This window comes from Melanerpes formicivorus, unplaced genomic scaffold (genome assembly GCF_026170545.1).
Source record: "Melanerpes formicivorus ecotype bairdi unplaced genomic scaffold, bMelFor1.0.p_v2 SCAF_7, whole genome shotgun sequence".
Classification (NCBI taxonomy): domain Eukaryota; kingdom Metazoa; phylum Chordata; class Aves; order Piciformes; family Picidae; genus Melanerpes; species Melanerpes formicivorus.
In genome coordinates, this window is record NW_027142359.1 from 14022430 (window position 1) to 14043045 (window position 20616).

A 20616-nucleotide genomic window follows, 5' to 3' on the forward strand; every position below is an offset into this window, starting at 1 on the left:
TATAATGAATACACTCATTTCCTCTAATTTTTAATAAAAAGTTTAAGCAGTTAAACTGTCCAATCCACTGGTGCTCATTAATGACACTGCATATTTTAATGGTGTATTTATTATGTGGCCATGCCGACAGTGCAGAAAAGATGTTCTGAGGATAATTTTTAGTCTCATTTTTCAAATGCTGCCTCCAAACTGTTAAAAGATTTTTTGTTGTGCATAGATGTAGTGTTTGGGGAATTTCCACATTAAATGCTTAGGAAAATTGAAAGCACACCTTTCTCCACAATGAAATATCTTCCATAAACATGGATAAATAGATATTTAGGCTTTCTTTTGGTAGAATGTGACATATTTAGATTGGATATTAGAATAAATTTTTTTTCACTGAAAGGGTTATTAAACACTGGAACGGGAGGTGTTTGAATCACCATCCCTGGAAGTGTTTAAAAACTGCAGAGATCTGGTGTTAAGGGACATGGCTCAGCACTTGGTATAGTTAGATAATGGTGGGACTCAATGATATTGAAGGTCTTGTCCAACCAAAGCAATTTTATGATTCTCTGATTTTGACATTGGGAATCAGTCCTCCTTCCTGTGTCCTCCACTGTAGCTCTTCAAAATAGTGGATGGAAACAAATCCTCCACCTCTGTCTATGAAATGCTGAAGCAACTGACTTGACAACCATCTTTGATAACCTTGTGATCATCTCAAACACTTTGGTAAGGTACATCACCCTGTGTACTTCAAGAAGAGTAGAGTGCATCTAGTATGGTCCTTGCATTGCTGTTATTTATAATACCAGATCTCTCAATTAATATACCTCCACTGTATTAATCTTCCACATTTTGCTTAACCTTGGTTAATGTTGCAAAAAGAATGCAGGATTAGCCCTGAAAAACAATTCAGTCTCCATGGTGATTTAATCCTAGGCCTCTCTGGGGAAACTTTCCAAAGGTGCCCACAAGAACTGTTAAATTATTCATTGTGAATAATATTTATTCCAAATACTTTTTCCTAGTTGAAAATGATTCCTGAGAAAGGCCTTGTTCAGGATTATCTGATAAGAATCCTAAAAGATGAAATCTCTGGCCCTGGTTTAGTGAGAAGAAGCCCAGTCAGGCATTTGCCTACTGCTGCAAAGACTTGTGTGTGATTTGTCACATGCCGTCATGATGATTAATCAGATAGAAAGCCAGACTAGAAACAAACATTTAAAAATAGACACATAGGAAATGGTGAAAGCATATATCTTACACACATCTGTATTTTAGACAGTAATTGTTTTTGTCAGAAATGGATTTCTTTAGGTTTGAGGCTCTCAAAATTCTGGTAAGTGATATGTCACAAGTATCAACAACTGAACTTACTGTCTGTTCATGCAAATTCTCCAAATACACCTGCATTTTAATTCATCCAAGTGGGGAGTACACTATGATAGCAATATTTACTACAGTCTTTTGCCTATAAGGAGAGCCTGATCCTTTTCCACTGACTATGCAGGTTGCAGCTTTCAGAGTGGTAATGACTTTCAGTCACTTCCAATCTGGCTAATAAAGCTCAACCCAATAATTTAGATGTGAAAGACTATCATGTCATTATTACAAAATTCCTGAGCTCCTGCTCCCTCCTGGGACTACTCAAAAATAGGTATATTTCTGGTACCACAAAATGATAAATTGCAGAATATTTCTAGAGTTTAAATATTTCTGAGAGAGCAATTCTTCACTCCCTGCTGTTTACAAGGGAAATACTGTCTACAAATAAAACATTGCATTAGCTGTCCTCTTTGTCATAAAGCCATGTTGAATACTTGTTACATTTATAAAAAGACACCAACTGATTGCAAGATGAGTGTTACCCTTGAGCAAATTATGAACACATTTATTTCAGTCTTATGCATTTGAAACTAATTTTCTGGTAATATCAAAAGTGTTCATAGAATTAATTTCCTGTCAGTTCAGCAGTATTCAAGTGAATATTTTATGATTTTGCATTAGCTGTATTTGTCTAGAGTTGTGACATGATCGAGTCATTCTCTGAGGGAAACACATTAATAATTAAACTCTGTCCAATGTGGAGTGCTAAAGATGACAGCATAATTGTACATTTCAGACACTATTTCACAAGGCTGAGAATGAGAATTGCCCTGCCACTGTTTAAATGTAGATTTAGAATTTCTTTCTAAAATTAACAGTGTTGCAGAAAACAAAATAAAAAAATAATAAAAGAGAAAAAAAAAAAAAGATAGAAAGATTGCTGTCAGATTTGGAACCTTGTCCCCATTTTGCTTTCACTTTCTTTTAAAGTGTGAACTAAATGTAAATGGAATTCCAAGAAGAAAAGGAAGAATAAGGCAGATAAATTATAATCTCTAAGATTTCACCCCCCTTTCTTTTGGTGATGTAATATCATCACTGGTTGTAGAGCTGTTTAGATGATAAATGCAAGGTGCACAGATTAGCTCCAGAGAATATATTGCCAACTGACACTGAAAGCTTTGACTGTTTTCAGCCCTTACATTTGACTGGGTTTTTTCTGTCCTGATAACTTCAGAGTGTTTTAAGATTTTAATCTACTTTCTATTCAAATACTCACAGATAGACTGCTTTATTATTTATGTTTCTTTTCCAGCCTTTGAACTAAAACTTTATTGGGCTTTAGCCAAGACATGTCCAAAATTTCTGAGGCATATATTTTGAAACCATTTAAGCTTTCCCAATGAAAATGGTGTATGCTATCCTGAAGAGACAGCTGAGCCACAGTTACATATTGTATATGTACACTACTTAATGAATAGGTATCCTTAAAAAATGTAAAAATTGGATGTATAGCAATGTTTCAACAATGTTTCCATCAGACTCTTTTTTTAACTCCAACCCCTGTCCCCATCTTGGGCTGAAAACATGCCAAAGAATCCCTTTTTGACTAGAAATTGGGTGATGTCTTCCTCATTCACTGCATCTTTTAACACTTTCTCCCTACAACTTACAAAAAAACCAAACCAAAACAAAACAAAAAAAACTAAATAAGGAAAAGTAGATGGATTGTGTCATGGTAGGGGCAAACGGCCCCAGCACAAACCCAGACAGATACTAAGATGTCTAGACATGGTCCCCTTCCTCCCCCTCCTTCCTGCAGAAAGCCAGGGTAACACGGGAAAAGGAACAAAGGGGACAGGACCATGCATGTCCGGTAAACAACACTGTCTCTCTGGTAAGGGCATGTGTTCTGGCCACAGCCTGGCAGAACCCCTTCCCATTGGGTAACTATGTGCCAGTTTCAATGCCCTATTGGTCCAATCAGTCTCGGGCAAGATTTATATACAGGCTGATTTCTAGTTGCCTGTACCTTGCTCTTGCCTTGCTCAAGCCTTGCTCAGCCTTGCTGAAGCCTTGCTCAGCCTTGCTGAAACCTTTCATGCTTGAACCCATTTGGACCTTGTCAGCTTGAAACTGCCTCAAGTTGCACAGCCTCAAGTTGCCTGGTCCAGCGCCTGGGATAAAGCCATGAGCATACACACCACAAACCACAAGAGAAGTCACGAGCTTAGGAGTCAGAGCCAAGCCTGCTTCCCCTTATGACCAGGATTTTGCTGTGCCTCAACTCACTCAGGACAAAGCAAGCGCCTGTCACAATAGCATCATTAACAGCCTGCCGCCTGCTGCAGCTGGACCAGCCATCGAAGACCGCATCGCATTCCTGCCATCAACCTGCTGTGCCTGGCACATGAGCACCCCAAAGCCTCTAATACACAGCAGCAGCACTCCCTACCTGGGTACAACCAGCTGTGAGTAGTTAATTCATTGCCTCTTTGGTATAATGGTTCTTGTCAAGTCTCTCCCTCATTGTGTATTCTCTTTCTGTTATATTCCTCCCAGTTTGCAAAAAATAGTTAAATTGTTATAGTTGCCCAAATACTGTACATCCCATTGTAAATATATTCTAACTGTACACCAAACCTTTTGATTTGTTTGTCAATTTTCATATTAATAAAGGTTATTAATATTTTGATTAATATTGCCATACAGTTTATAAATAAAGGGAAAAATACATTCCTTCAACAGATTGTCTCAGGATAACTGTAAAAAGTTTCCTTACGGTACCTTTCCTTCAGATCATAGAATCATTCAGCTGGAAAAGACCCTTGAGATCATCAGGTCCAATCTCTAACCCTGCCAAGTTCACCACTAAACTATGTCACTAAGTGCTACATCTAAACAATCTTTGAACATATATGCAGGGCTGATGACCCAACCTCCTCCCTGGGCAGCTTGTTCTAATGCTTTACTACCTTTTCAGTGATATTTTTTTTTTTTTTCCTAATGTCTCAACTTAACCTGGTGCAGCTTCAGTCTGTTCCCTCTTTTTCTATCAGCAATACCTGTTAGAAGAGACCAGCACCTACTTCTCTATATTGTCCTTTCAGGTAGTTGTAGAGGGCAATAAGATCCACTCACCCTCATCTTCCTCAAACTAAACAGTTCCCTCAGCCACTCTTCATAAGACTTACTCTCTAGGCTCTTCACCAGCTTTGTTGCTCTTCTTTACCCCTGTTCCAGTGCCTCAATGTCTTTATTGAAAAGCCCAAAACTGAACACAGTATTTGAGGTGTGGCCTCACCAATGCTGAGTGCAAGAGGACAATCACCTCCCAGCTCCTGCTGGTCACACTATTTTTGATACAAGTCAGAATGCCATTGGCTTTCTTTGCCACCTAGTCACACTGCTGGTTTACATTCAGCTGCTTTTCCATTACAATCCCCGGGTTCCTTTTTGCTGCACAACTTTCCAGCCACACATCCCCAAGCCATTAGCATTGTGTGGGTTTGTTGTAGCCCAGGTGCAGGACCCAGCACTTGGCCTTGTTGAAGCACATGCTACTGACCTTGTCCTATTTATCCAGTCTCTCTGTAGGGCCTCCCTAACCTCAAGCAAATGAACCCTCCCACCTAACTTGGTGTCATTTGCAAATTTACTAATGGTGCACTCTATCAAGAAGTGGTCCCAATACTGAGCCCTGAGGAACACCACTTGTGATCAGCCCCCAGCTGGATTTAACTCCATTGACATAATTCTTTGGGCCTGGCCATCCAGCTACTGTTTTATGCAACAAAGAATGTGCCCATCCAAGCCATGAGTGACCATTTTTTTAAATGAGAATTCCATCAGAAACAGTGTCAAAGGCTTTAGGGAACTCCAGGTAGACAACACCCACAGCCTTTCCCTCATCCATTAAGTGGGTCATCTTGTCATAGAACCAGATCAGATTCTTCAAGAAGGGCTTGTCTTTCACAAACTCATGGTTAACTAGGCCTGGACTACTGATTGTCCTATATATGGTGCATAATGGCACTCAAGATGATCTGTTCTATGACCTTCCGTGGCACTGAGTTCAGACTGAAAGGTTTATAGTTCCCTGGATCTTCCTTTCAGCCTTTCCCTACTATGCTTCTCCATCTTTCATTTTCCCTACTCCTAAGTGACCCTTACAGAGCCTGGTAACTTGCATGCTCTTGTTAGTTGATCCTATCCTGATAAATCCTTAATTTATTTTCATATAAAATCATTTAGCAAATTGTATTCTCTTCCTACTATCTCTATATCCACTTGTTTGTGTTATATCTTTTCTTTCACCCATATTTTCCATCTCATCCATTTGGATTATAAACAGTTTAGGAAGAACATTCGCTCCTCCACCTCTATATAACTCATCAACCATAATGGTTGCTACTTGTTCACTATCATATGAAACATGATTGATGGTAATAATTAAATTCATTTCACTGAACCCACTCATGTCTCCTAGGAATAATTCAAGAACTATTTAGGGCAAACAGAAGCTTTTAAGGAATACATTCCCCCTGTGTTTAAGATGCATGTTTCAGATTTTTTGGCATACAGAGGTGAAAAAAGGAGTATTTGTTCTCAATGGTGTATGGATTGTAGCATTTGGTACTATTTTATGAGAGAGCTAAATGAAAAGAAAGTAAGCAGAAGAGAAATTGCTGATACTAAAAGTGATTTATATCCCTTATCACTGTATAGGCTCATAGTTGGAATCTTACTAGAATTGCAGTTCTCAAGTCCTGCTTAATTTTGCATTTATTAAGGATGAATTTCACAGCAAACCTAGAATTTTTAGCATTTTAAAACATATTTAATGAAATATATCAAAGAACATTTGAATATTAAATCCACATTAAAGTGACAGTAATTTTTTTCACCTCACTTTTTGCCCATGTGTATACAGAAATGTACCTTTACATTACTAAAGACAGAATGCTGATAACAAGTTCAAACACATGAAATGAAAGGGAATACATCAAAAACCTGAGAGTAAAGGCTATTTCTAGAGCTGTACTGTGTGAAACCATGTCTGGGACATGCCAACATATTGTAAAGTGAAAGAATATATTTCTCCATGTTAGGTAACTAAAATAATTGTTTTAAATTATTATTCATGTCCAGTTGTATAATCTGGCAATTAAATATCCTGTAAGATGTGGTTCATTTTTCCTGACATTCACTTATATTATTTCCTTGCTTCAGTACAGCTGTCTGCACTATGTAAATTCCTGCTGCCATCAAACCACTTTTAAATTCTATGAATCTAGCTAAAGCAAAAGATGTTATCTCTACAGTGATTATGCTTCACAAAAAAAAAAAAAAAAAAAAAAAAATCAATTCTAACCTTGCTGTGAACTTATTTCACTACTCTAGTAAAATATTTCACCAGAGAAGAAAGCACAACTGATCAGTGTTCTATGCTTTTCATTACTTATGGACACACTTTCATCATGCTTCTTACTCACCAGACTTTCAACAGTTGAGGTCTCTCTCTAGTATTTAGATATTGGAGCTTGAGAATAATTAATTGATTGTGTTTGTTTTATTTTTTTCCCCCAAATTATTAATTTTATACAACATGTTAGAATCGATGAAAGTCTTTTTCAGCTGTCTTTCTTTGAAAAGTGTCTAAAGATCACACAAGGTACTTAGTGATTCACACTATTAGGAGGTTGATAAATTGTTCTATTTCAAATTATAGGAGCAGCTAATATTAAGGAAGCAGATAGGATTTTCCAGGTATGATTCTTTTCCTTAGAAACTACTCCTCCAGGATGTTCTTTGTGGGTTAATTTTGTCTTTGAGTCCAATAAACTTTTCTGGAAGAATGTAGTTGCATGACCCTCTAGGCGTGCAACACAACACTTTATATTCTGTACTTTTTGAACAAAGAATAGTATCCACACCTGAGAAACAGTTGTTCACTAGGTCACTTTGGTCAAGCTGTGGCCCTGTGAGAACAGGGAACACTGAAAACATGTGCACCTAGTTTAATATTTATAGATTGTAAGTATTAATCAGTAATTAAAATGTTAATGCTAATGCTTTAATAAATTCAAATGTTATGCATGCATATCCTGGGATTAATACACTACAAACCCTTTCTCTGCAGTAGAAAGGACAATGGCTTGAATTTTGTTCTCCTGTTAACTATTTTTTTTCATTTTAATCACAGACAGATCCATGGTAAACTCCAAAGAGACCTTTGTGAGGCTCCACAGTATATTTTTAGGTTTTGTGTTTCTATGAATATTCAGATTGGAAATAAAACCTCTAGGCAAGCAATGCAGTCATTGGGGAAGAATGAGTTTGCCAGCTATGTTCTAAGTCAATGCCAGATCCAAACGTAAAAACCCTCTCCTACTTCAGATAAGAACAAAGAAATGCCATGACAGAATGCACTACTCCAACGGATGTAGTGCAAAGCTAATTGAGCCAGTAGCAGCAGCAGCATGAATCTCATCATGGCTTTCTTTTTCCCCAGTCGGGTTCTTTCCTGGTATCTGCTGTTTATTTCATCTGTGTTTTGAGGACTGTTTCCATCCAGCAATCTATGGAAGAAACCTTTGCTTAATTCACACAGAAGAGTCTGTTTTCTTGATGACTGCATTTTAACATTAGCAATACAAGTGTTTTCTCATTAGAAGCAAAACTTCAGAGACATTTTGCTCCTTACTACTCCAATTTTTGTGCAGTTTAAACCTCAATTAAGATGTCCATTTTCCCATCTAATGTAAATGTTGTAGATTTTTCAGCTCTATTGATATTTTCATTCTTTTGTTTTGTCTTACTATGCCCTAGAATTTAGTACGCTGAGTCTTATTCTTGCATTATATTGATACAGTTTCACCCATAAAATTTGTCCTTGCACGCATAGCTAGAACTTTATTAATGCTAAGGGGGACATTTGCTATTATTAGTAACATCTAGCAGAGTGAAGATCTCTTCATAGCCAAAGGAGATAGAAGAACTTCCCTAGACAGTGATTCAAGGCACTCAGGATCCTACTTTTCTCCACACATTACATCAGTAGCTTCAAGTTCAGTGTCAACAAATTAACATGCCATTTGCTAAAATTAGCATCTTATTACACAAAACAGTTATTATACAACACCAGTTTATACCTTGTCTTATTGCATGGAGAAACAATGACCTTTTGGATAAAAAGGATAAAAATATCTATTCTAATTTAAAACAGTCACCGCTGCTACACACAGAAAAAGCTCAATAACCTACTTCCCCAAAACAGATTCATTTTGCTTTCTCTAAGTGCCTGAGGAAGCCTTACAAAAGCAACACACTGCCCATCCAAAACACTGGCTATTTAGAACAAATGAGTCCTGTAGGAATTCATTCTGAATGATGTGTTTCTGCTAATGATGATGATTATGATGAATAACTGGCTTTTGCTGTTGCTTTTTCTGCTGATTCTTCGGTTCTTGATAGACATACTGTTGGTACAGTTATAGCTGCTGGTCCAGCTCCACGGAGATACAGACAGGCTCTTTAGCAGCCAAGTGAAGAAACCTGCAATTTCACAAACGGCAAACAACATTGCTAGTGATCACCAAATACCACAGGAGGTATACCATAGCAGACCACTGTGTGAAAATCACAGACCAGACCTGGAAGTGTTTCTGCGTCATACTGCCTTAAAGAAATGTGGGGTCATAGGTTCAGAAATGACTATGTATTAAGAATGGGGGAAAAAACAAACAAAGAAAAAAACAAAACAACAACAACAAAAAAAAAAAACAAAACAAAAAAACCAAACAAAAAACCCTCCACAACAATACAAAATACAAAAAACCCTGCATCAAAACAAACAAACAACAAACAACCAACCAAAAAAACTACCACACAATTGAACAGGACCTTTGCTTTATTTGTGTCACTGAGTCTGATGTAATTGAGGTTGGTAACACAAATAATCACTATCAGAGCTAAACTGTGTCATGACTGTTGCTAATATCTTCCAGTTAGTGACATACTTAGATTAGAATCTCTTTGTAAATACTCCAGCTTTTTTTACAATGTGTTTTATACCACTTGGCATCATATGAGTCTGTTTAATGAACTGGGTAATCCTGAAACATTCTGAGAATGAAGTAAATGTAAGATAGATGTACATATTTTTAAAAGGACAGCAAACAAAAGGAAACATTTTTTATCTACACCACGTAGCTAAAAATCTTCCTAGCTATAAATGCTCTTTTTGATCAGTTTAGGAGCTTAAAAAGGTATCAACTGTTTAAACTAGTACATAGGGCATCTCATTTATACACAGCCCAATATCATAAAGATCTAATGACTAGCAGAACACTGTAAAATGCCATCTTCAGTTCATTTCATAATAAACCTGTCATGCATCACAAAATCCCCCTGCCATTAGTGGAGTTGATATTTATCCTAATTTGGGGAATTTATATAGAAATAATTATCTAATGAACATGGGAGTTAGAACATTACAGTATTTCTGTAAGTAAGTTCAACTAGGTGCTTGACTTGACTAGAAACCCTCATAGATCTTATACCCTCAGCAGACACATTGGAAGGAAGGGAGGCCATCCAGAGGGACCTGGACAGGATGGAGATGTGGGCCCATGACAGCCTCAAGACCAAATTCAAGGTCCTGCATCTGGGTCAGGGCAATCCCAAACACGGATATATGCTAGGCAGCAACTGGCTTGAGAGCAGCCCTGAAGAAAAGGTGCTGGTGGATGAGAAGCTCAACATGAGCCACCAGTGTGCACTTGCAGCCCAGAAAGCCAATCACATCCTGATCTCAAAGAATATCCCTGACTGGTCAGAAAATGGCTGATTTGGAGGGGGATTTTTGAGACCTATATCCAGCTAAATGGCAAAGATTAATGATTTTCTCAGCAAGTATATGCAAAGACCAGTTGATCATGGAAGTCTAAATGGTAAAACAGAAGGCTTATATCATCAGAGGTGAGCAAAGAGAATGTTTGGAGACCCACTGGTGTGCAACTGGGATTGTTGGTCAGACCTCAAAGACAGCAAGTAGATTCAGCCTGCTGAAGCAGGATGGGAAATAGGCAGGCTCCTTTGAGACTGCTTGGAGGGGGTGGAAGCTGGACCCTGAGACTCACGTTTCAGAGAGGCAACTGCATGTGTCAGAGGCTCTTTGATAAGGTGTGTGCAGTTTTGCCTGCCAGACAACTTTTTGAACTGATTGGAGGGATTTGAATAGCTAATGCGCCATTGGGCTGTTCTCAAAAAGGGAATTTATAAGGGAAGATTTCAGAGCTCACATCTTATCTCTCTTCTCTTCTTCTCCCCCCCTGTTTGTTAATGGGATTCAAGGTGCAACAAGCACTTACTTCATGCTCCTGTCTTCAGGGCAATTAGCTTCTTTTGTCCTAGCAGCATACTGTTTGACTCATAGATCTCCACCACAGCAGTGTGCTCTCCCTCACCCTCTCCTTCTAATTTTGGATACTACCTTTTGGATTACAGTACGAACTAAGAGCATTGCTTCATTCAGCAAAGGTTTTGGTAGTTAACAGCTTGGCTGTTCATCAGTAACTTATGCTAATTCACCTGGTTGTTTCTAAGGTTTATAGTTTGTTTACCTGTTGGTTAGCTCCATTGTGAGCCTGAGGAGCTCCATCTTGCCACCCAGGGCGGCATTGCTGTTTGTTCTCGCACATATAAGAGTTTTCTAGTTTGTTCCTCTGTATTCCAAGTTCTGATTTTCCTAGACTGTTATTCCACTGCTTATTAGCATCCTGTTGTGTGTAATTAGCCTATCATTGACTGGACAAATGAACCTGGATCAAATTGTCTTAGAATTTTTTTTTTTCTAAAATGTTTAATAAATTATATTCCATAATATATCGTATTTCCACCTTATCAATTTGATCAAAAACTGTATCACCTTGAAAATAAGTTTTCTCTGAGGGGCCTAATTTTCTAAAACCAAATGAAGTCAGCAGCAATATTCCCATCCTGTTCAGTGGCTTCAGAATAAAGCCAAATGAAGAAATTAATTCTGAGACTAAACATGCTATTTTCAGCCAGGATGTGACATGACAAAGCCTCCTTATTTGTAGAGTGTTGTTTATTTCAGTTTGTTTCATTTTGCCTTTAAACTCAGTATTTGGTACAGGACAAGTACTTGAGAGATATAAGCATTCCCTATTAAAATGATTTGTTTGTACAGACAGAATGAAATTTAACAACATAAAATGCATCTAAGGATACTAACATGTGATAAGCAGGCTGCCTGGTCCCCTCCCCTGACTTAGCATGCTCTGACTTTCTGTAAAGGAACTGTTTGCACGGGAGACCTCCCATGGGCTACCAAGTAAATCTTAAAAAAATCTTTGAAGCCCATCTGCTGTAGTGCTTCATTTTTAATGAAAATGGAAGGTGCCAGCCATAAGTAGCTTTGATACACCAAGTATCTCCCATAATGCCAGCCTCTTATGTCTCAGAGGAGTCAATTTAAACAGCCACATATTTCTAGGACTTGTTTGTAATCAAATGTCCTTAGAGATGAAGTAAACCCCTCCCAAACCCTAAAGAAAAGAAAGATCCAATAATAGGCCATTTTGACAATTAAACAATTGATGACGGTTAGCCTTGCTATATTCTCATTAATTTAATGTATTTGGTTCTCTATACAATTAATTTTATTTCTTTTTTTTTTTTTTTTTTTTTGGTACAAGTTTTGTATTCAGAAGGAAACAACTTCTCAAAGAAAAAATATCATTTATCTTTTCAGCTGGCACTTGCCTTTTTTTTCCTAAAGTCAAATCTAATAAGAACATTAACAACATAGGTCTAGATATTAATGTTGAAGAGATTTATTTTCTTGTGTGCTTTTGTATCCTGTAGACATGCGCTAAGGAAGCTAACATAAAAGCCCTATTATTAGCCTGAAAGGCTTCTAATTTTGTATCAGACTTATTTACTCATACAAGTTAATGTTTACTATTTATTTCAGTAACTGTGCTTAAAAATGTTGAAGTTTTCCTAGTCATGGGAAGTAAAATAAAAATATCCATATGCTTGGGATATTTGTCATCATTAATTCAGAGAGTATTAAAAAAGTAATAGTAAGAAAACAAACTTTAGAAAACATTTGGAACAGAAATTTAAAAATTTGAGTTTTACATTCCCCACATTCTAGAGACCAAGAAGGGAGCTTTCTGGAACTCCTTGCCTCTCAGAAGTATTGAGCTAATGTGTAGGTTAAATGTAAAATAATTAAATAATGTTCTAGCATTCCAGAAACAAAGTAAATCCAGGTATTGCTGGCACATTAGCAGAGCCACAAAACTTAAAATTCAATAGAAGTACAGAGGCACTAAAGAACTGCAAGGGCCTCTAGCCACACTCCTGATGTTATGGAAGACAAAGCCAGGGACGGGGAGGAAGAACTGCCCATTGTAAGTGCAGATCAGGTGGGGGTGTTTAAGAGCAGGCTGGATGAGGCTCTGTCCAGCCTGGTCTAGTGTGGGGTGTCCCTGCCCATGGCAGGGGGGTTGGAACTAGATGATCCTTGTGGTCCCTTCCAACCCTGAATGAAACTATGAAACTATGAAACTCTGAAACTTGGATCATTTCTTTAATACTGCCACAGGAGCGATACTTATTTACTAGATTATGCAGAATTTGAATATTCTATAACCATTTGTATTCTTCCTATGAATCTGAGGGGGGAAAAATCACCAAAAAAAACTCTCTACAAATGATTAGGGGATTAACTTTCCTTGTGAGTACATTCACATTATGCATGGTCAAAGTCATATCACAAGCCCACATAGAAAAAACATTTCAAGGGTTATAATTACATTCACATGTTGGCTAATTGGGCCCTCAGGGGCCTAGTTCCTAATTATAAGGGGGTATGCTGGAAAATACCAGTAAAAAAAGTATGTATAGAACAAGTATGAGATTAAATGAGCTATGCTGGTTGTATAAAAGCCATAAAACTTGATAGGAAAAGAATGAAGCTACTTGCCAAGTATCTCCAAACCCTAAGTGGTTTTTTTTATTCGTTTCATTATCAGAAGATGGGAAGAGGAGGCGTTGTTTTAGAGGAACCCTGCAAACATCTATTGTAGCCTCAAGTTGAATTTCTTTATAATTGTAAGAAAAGCAAGTAATGATTGAGTCAGATGAGAAAGAACAAGGAAGAAAAAGCGTAGCATTTTACAACTTTGAGATCCAAAGAAGGTTTAAATAACTTGAAGGAAAAGAGGAAGAAGAGAGCTGCATACTAGTGTATATGTCACTGAGACCTACTAACAAGAAATTAAATGCTTTTAAAACTTCAGATATTAATGAATGAAAATTACATAAGCTTTAATGATAGTTTATTAGTTTAGCTAAGGGCAGAATTTTTATCTCACATAATTGAAAACTATAGTTTATTACCTTGATTATACACTAGGTGAAATATACATGCTTTACTTTTTGTTCTATGTCTCTCAGAGGGAAATGTCTATAAGAGCAAACTATAGAACTTTTACAAAGTTATAAGTTCATTTATTTCACATCAAATAATATCATTTTGACAAATCTATAGAAGTCTCACTGTTTATAGTAGATGTGTAGTATTACATTACACCTTATAAGAAAGAAACTGGCAGGAACCCTGAAGCTGAAGAACAAGACTGTTTCTATCTCTTAAACCTGTCATTTCAATTTTCCACTCTAGTCAATGCCCTATAAGTACTCTCACTTAAGTTCCTAGTGGCTGTTAGACCACATTCTTGTAACATTTTGAATTTAGTATATATCAAGTTGCTCTGCTTTCATATGTTGCTTTGTATGAATGGGTATATGGTACCTTTGTAAATATACCAAAAGGAACAGTTTTTTATAGGATTTTAAATGCAAATCCTGTTTTCTTATTTAGGTTGTGGCCAGTATAACCACACCAATTTAAAAAAAAAAAGGGCAGAAAAAATTAAACTACATTTTTAGTATCCTAACTAGACACTCCAAAAGCTGTGACAGGATGAAAGCACTGTGAATGAATCAGACTTCACGTGCCAAACCTGGGAGTTTTAAGTTGAAAGGAAAAATATTTTACATCTAGTTAAATTTGTCTATAACTACTAGAGTTCTAATCATAAAGTAGTGTATGATTACTGTATGTACCCTTGTAGGACTATTTTTAAAAGTTGGATCTCACTTTTACTGTGTATTTCAGTCAAATCTGAATGTGCATTTAAGCATCTTGATTTGCTGCTCATTATACCTTTGATCTCATCACAGAATATGGATGAAAGTTTTGAAGGACTGCAGACATATATGTGCCCAAGACACAGAATAAAAGCTATCATTGATGTAGGAGCTGATGAACTGGTTGAACTAGCCTTTACAATGGAGGATGGGTGGGGAGGAGAGGACAAAAAGCAAGAAAACATTTAGTCAGTCACATTCTTTCCATCATATATTAACAATTTTCCATGCAAAGATCTGAATGTTGACAATGTTTCAGTGGTGACATAGAAATTTACCCAAAAGCACCTTCTCTAAGATTGATGCTATTAGCTTGGGATTCTGGAACAAGAAACACCGTTTCTTGTTTAAGCAGATGTATGGTAAGGCAGACTAGTTCACCGGGGTGGTAATCTTGACAATTTTATTAGTTTTGTTATCTTTAGAATGCTGGCCTAATCTCCCTGAGCTTACTAGAACTGATATGTCAGAGTCATAATTTTAGGCCTCTGTTACATTTGGAGAACCAGCCCTGCATCATCATCTAGGGCTGCTGACTGGATCATCAAATTCATAATTGATAGAGACATCATACAGTCACAAGGTTGGAAATAATAATTAAAAACTAAAAGGACAAAACTACCACCTGATCATATAAGCTAGGGGAAGTCAGTGCTGCTGTCAATTTCCCTTCCAAGAATGTGAGGAGATAAAGGTTGCCTTGATGCATAAAGGAACAGTTAAAAAGGTTATGACTGTTTCCTTTCAAGAGGAAAATAAGTGTTTAAGTAGGATTCTTGATATATATATTCCAAACAAACACAGAATGCTAACTAGATCTAAGCAGCAAGGATGGTGTCGTGGGATGGAAGGTAAGGCCGAGAAGCCTCCTCCCTTCCCCCTTGTAAGGTAAAGGGAAAAGAAAATTGAAGGGAAAGGAAAAAAAAAACCTCACAAGCTGAATTAGCAAAGCAGTGGAGCTATATTTACAAAGCAATGTAGAGAATGCAGGGGATTATTTACAAATTTACAATATCTACAATATATACAAAGATATACAACAGAGTAACACAGAAATGAGAGTAACCCCTCTCGGCAGAGAGGGGTCCCCCACCTCCGCTCTCCCCTCTCTCCCCCCCTTTCCCCAGAATGGGATAGAAAGAGAAAGGAAAGAGAGGAAAAAAAAGTTAGAAGCAGTTCGTGTTAATTGGAAGGGAGTTAGTATACAGGCCTGTTATCTGGTTTTCAAGGCCGAAGCCTTGGCAGAAAGCCCAGCACAGGCAAAGCTGCTGCACGAAGCAAAGACGGAAGCAAGACTGACTGAGAAGTGCTGGAAATGTCCACTTCACTCCCACTTCAGAAGGTGCTTCCTCCCACTCGTCCAATGAAATTAGTTTAGACTATTCCTTCCGTTTACCAACTTCCGTCCACCATGTTCCCTTTCTTAAGGGGGCAACGTCAACCGGCCACAGTCCACCCCTTCTAAACAATTTCATTGGCTGTTCACACTGTCCATCCAATCCAAAACGATTTTTACAGTTCATGAGTAAAGTTCATAGTCCATTCCGGCTATGCTCAGATGTAGATGATTCAAAAGTCCAAGAAAATCAGAAAATGAGAAAAATGGAAAACAGTTCATTTCTTCACCAACGAAGCGAAGAAAAGGGAAACAGGGATTCTCAGGGTCTCTTAGTTGACTCAGGGCTCTCAGGGATCTCCGGGTTCGTGCACCGTAGATGTCTCGTTGATTCTTGCTTTGGACGCGATGTAGCTGTACAACAGTTTGAAATTAACCTCTTTCAGCTAAAGTTAAATTTCTTTGTGGAATACATTGAATTTCACCATTCTCTTGCATTACCCAATAAGTGTGACCCGGACCTTCAGCTGAAACCACCCCTCGGACAGGTTTAGCCTCTCCTGAGGGTGAAAATACCCAAACAGTTTTACCTAACAGATTCTTTTCTCTAACAACAGGAACTCTATCACCTTCTACTTTCCGTAGCAAATCTGAATGTGCAGGTCCAGCTCGGTTCACTGAACCTCTACTATTTACCAGCCAGGTTGCTTGTGCTAAATGTTTTTCCCAGTTTTTCAAAGATCCACCTCCCATGGCTTTAAGAGTGGTCTTCAACAAACCGTTGTAGCGTTCAATCTTCCCTGAAGCTGGTGCATAGTAGGGAATGTGGAATATCCACTCAATACCGTGCTCTTTTGCCCAGCTCTTTACAAGGTTGTTCTTGAAATGAGTTCCGTTGTCTGACTCAATCCTCTCTGGAGTTCCGTGTCTCCACAGGATCTGTCTCTCCAGACCGAGAATGGTGTTGCGTGCAGTTGCATGTGGAACTGGATAAGTTTCCAACCATCCAGTGTTTGCCTCTACCATAGTAAGCATGTATTGCTTACTAGAACGAGAACGCGGTAGAGTGATGTAGTCAATCTGCCAAGCTTCACCATACTTGTACTTGGACCATCTGTCACCATACCACAAGGGCTTAAGTCGTTTTGCCTGCTTAATAGCAGCACAAATGTCACAGTCATGGATGACTTGTGTGATAGCATCCATGGAAATGTCTATGGATCTGTCACGAGCCCATTGGTATGTTGCATCTCTGCCTTGATGTCCTGACGAATCGTGAGCCCACCGAGCTAAGAATATCTCACCTCGGTGTTTCCAGTCGAGATCAAGATTAGAGTCCATGTCTACTTGAGAAACTCTGGCAGCTAGATCTGCCTGATGGTTGTGTTGCTGTTCCTCAGTAGCTTTGCTCTTAGGAATGCGAGCATCGATGTGTCTCACTTTCACTGGAATTCTCTCGATTCGATCAGCAATGTCCTGCCACAGGTTGGCTGCCCAAATGGGTTTTCCTTTCCTCTGCCAACCACTCTTCTTCCAGTTCTTTAGCCAACCCCATAGAGCATTGGCTACCATCCATGAGTCGGTGTAGAGATAAAGCTTTGGCCATCTCTCACGTTCAGCCACGTCGAGAGCTAGCTGGACAGCTTTTACCTCTGCGAACTGACTGGATTCTCCTTCTCCATCTTTCGCCTCTGCAACTCGGCGTGTTGGACTCCACACTGCAGACTTCCACCTTCGCTTGTTTCCAACAAGACGACAGGAACCGTCTGTGAACAAAGCATATTTCTTTTCATCATCAGAAAGGTCATTGTAAGGAGGAGCTTCCTCAGCACGAGTTACTTTCTCCTCTGGAGGTTTAGCACAGTTGATGCCTTCAGGCCAACTTGAGATCACCTCCACTAGACCAGGTCTTTCAAGATTTCCCATTCGAGCTCTCTGTGTTATCAGAGCCATCCACTTGGACCATGTTGAGTCTGTGGCATGATGTGGTGTGGATCCTTTGCCTTTGAACATCCAATTCAAAACTGGTAATCTGGGAGCTAGAAGAAGTTGTGATTCAGTTCCAATCACTTCAGAAGATGCTTTTACTCCTTCATAGGCAGCTAAAATTTCTTTCTCTGTTGGAGTATAGTTAGCCTCTGAACCTCTGTAACCTCGACTCCAGAAACCAAGAGGTCGTCCACGTGTCTCACCTGGAGCTTTTTGCCACAAGCACCAGGTTGGACCATTGTCACTTGCAGCCGTGTACAAAATGTTCTTAATGTCTGGACCATCTTGGACTGGTCCCAGACCCATTGCTTGAATTACCTCTTGCTTTATCTGGTCAAAGGCTGCTTGTTGTTCAGGTCCCCAGTGGAAATGGTTTCTCTTTCGAGTCACATCATACAGAGGTTTCACAATCTGACTGTATCCAGGAATGTGCAGTCTCCAAAATCCCACTATCCCCAAGAAACGTAGGGTCTCTTGCTTGTTTGTGGGACTTGCCATGGTAGAGACTCTATTTACCACATCCACTGGAATGTGTCGGCGTCCATCCTGCCACCGCACTCCTAGAAACTGAATCTCTGTGGTAGGTCCTTTCACCTTGTCTCGTTTGATGGCAAAACCTGCATTCAGAAGAATGTCAATGATTTTGTTACCTTTCTCGAAGACTTCCTCAGCAGTTTTACCCCAGACGATGATATCATCGATGAACTGGATGTATTCTGGAGCACCGCCTTTCTCCAGAGCATCGTGGATCACTGCATGACAGATGCTTGAGCTGTGGATCCAGCCCATTGGCAGCCTGTTGAAAGTGTACTGGATTCCTCTCCAGGTGAAAGCAAACTGAGGCCTGCATTCCTCTACTATGGGAATAGAGAAAAATGCATTAGCAATGTCTATGGTAGCATACCATTTGGCCTCTTTGGATTCCAGCTCATACTGTAGCTCCATCATGTCTGGCACTGCTGCACTCATAGGTGGTGTCACTTCATTTAGGGCCTTGTAGTCTACTGTCAGACGCCAGTCTCCATTCTGCTTCCGCACAGGCCACACTGGACTGTTGAAAGGTGAATGAGTTTTGCTGATGACTTTCTGACTTTCCAACTGACGAATCAGATTCTGAATGGGCAACAAAGAGTCACGGTTGGTTCTGTATTGTCTGTGATGCACAGTCTGAGAAGCAACCGGCAATTTAATGTCCTGTATCTTATGTTGTCCCACAACTGCAGATTCATCAGAAAGCTCAGGTCTGGCAGACAGCTTCAATTTCTGTCCATCAATTTCTATTGAAGCTACTCCAAAAGCCCATTTGTAACCTCTAGGGTCTTTGAAACGCCCTTCTCTCAGAAAATCAATTCCCAAAATACAAGGTGCGTCAGGTCCGGTCACAACTGTATGCTTCCTCCATTGTTTACCAGTTAAACTTATATTAACCTCTACCTTACTTAACTCTTGAGATCCACCAGTGACTCCCAGAATAGTTATAGACTCTGATCCCTGATAATTTGATGGTATTATGGTGCACTGAGCTCCTGTGTCAACCAAGGCCCTGTACTTCCGAAATTGTGAAGTGCCAGGCCACTGGATGTACACATCCCAATAGATTCTGTTATCTCTGTTATCCCTCTCCTCCCCCTGGCGGGAGGCAGGGCACCCCTAGTTATGGGGAACATGCGCACATGTGCATTGCACATATTGTGCAGGGTTATAACTTTGCATGTTATAACTGGAGCCACTGTTGGAGCCATAAGAGTCGTTCTGGGGAACTGTGGAAGTAACAGCTACCCTTCTGGTATTGCTACCTCGGGTTCTGCCACTTTGCAATTCCCTCAGTCTCCTGAAAAGATTAGAAGTTGGTTGGCCATCCCAGCGGTTCATGTTCTCACCAAACTGATCACGCAGAGTTATCCAAATAGTTCTACGTGATTGCCTTGGCGGTCTGTTTTGGAATGACCTGTTTTGGAATGTCCTGTTTTGGAATGACCTCCTTGGAGGACGTGTATTCCTCACAGATGAGACTTGTACCCACCTGGAGGAAGAATTGAAATTATCCCTTTGTGCCAATTGGGATATGGAATTTCTAAATTCATCTTTTAACTCTCTTATGCAATTCTGAATATCACCAGACATTGTTTTGATGGCCGAAACCAAAGAACCACGTGTCATGCTATCCTCCAATTGTCTCATTTGATCACTGAATTGGCCAACCGTAGGAGAAGCTCCACCATAACTTCTTGACACAATTCTGCTTGCCAGAATGTTTGCATAATTAGAAGGAGCAAGTTTGATGATCTTTTTAGCAAGACCAATACCCACAGGAACGTCATCAGGATTCAGAGTTTCATGTTCACCATAGAGTAGCTCTCTAACAGCAAATTCTCTCAAGCGCTTAATTCCCTCATCTATGGTAGTCCAGGGTTTAGGATTCCATGGAAGATCATCTCGGGAAGGGTATCTCAGGGCAACCGCTATTAAAAGGCGTATCCACAGATTAACCTTACCGAGAGCTTCGCCTAGATGTCTATCTATTCCATTGTCCCTTGAGAGAGTTCCTAACTGAGCTGCTGACTTGTCTCCAACTGTTAGAGCTGAAGCACCTGTATCATAACACCTACTAAGCCAAGCTAGAACTGGCTCCTTATCTGCCCTGGTGAAATCTTTACGGACATTTCGCAATTCCTCCCGTGGTGACGAACAGTCTGTAATATCATCTTGATCTTCATCTCCCTGAA

At 39.3% G+C, this 20616-nt stretch overlaps 1 long non-coding RNA gene across 1 annotated transcript in view; it reads left to right on the forward strand.

Annotated features, from left to right (window-relative positions):
* The first annotated feature begins 3682 nt into the window (after positions 1-3682).
* LOC137442163 (uncharacterized) overlaps positions 3683-20616 on the forward strand; it is a 45095-nt gene continuing 28161 nt past the window's right edge. The window contains exon 1 of the long non-coding RNA XR_010987596.1: positions 3683-3785. This is a non-coding gene — a long non-coding RNA (uncharacterized lncRNA). The remainder of the gene's footprint in view (positions 3786-20616) is intronic.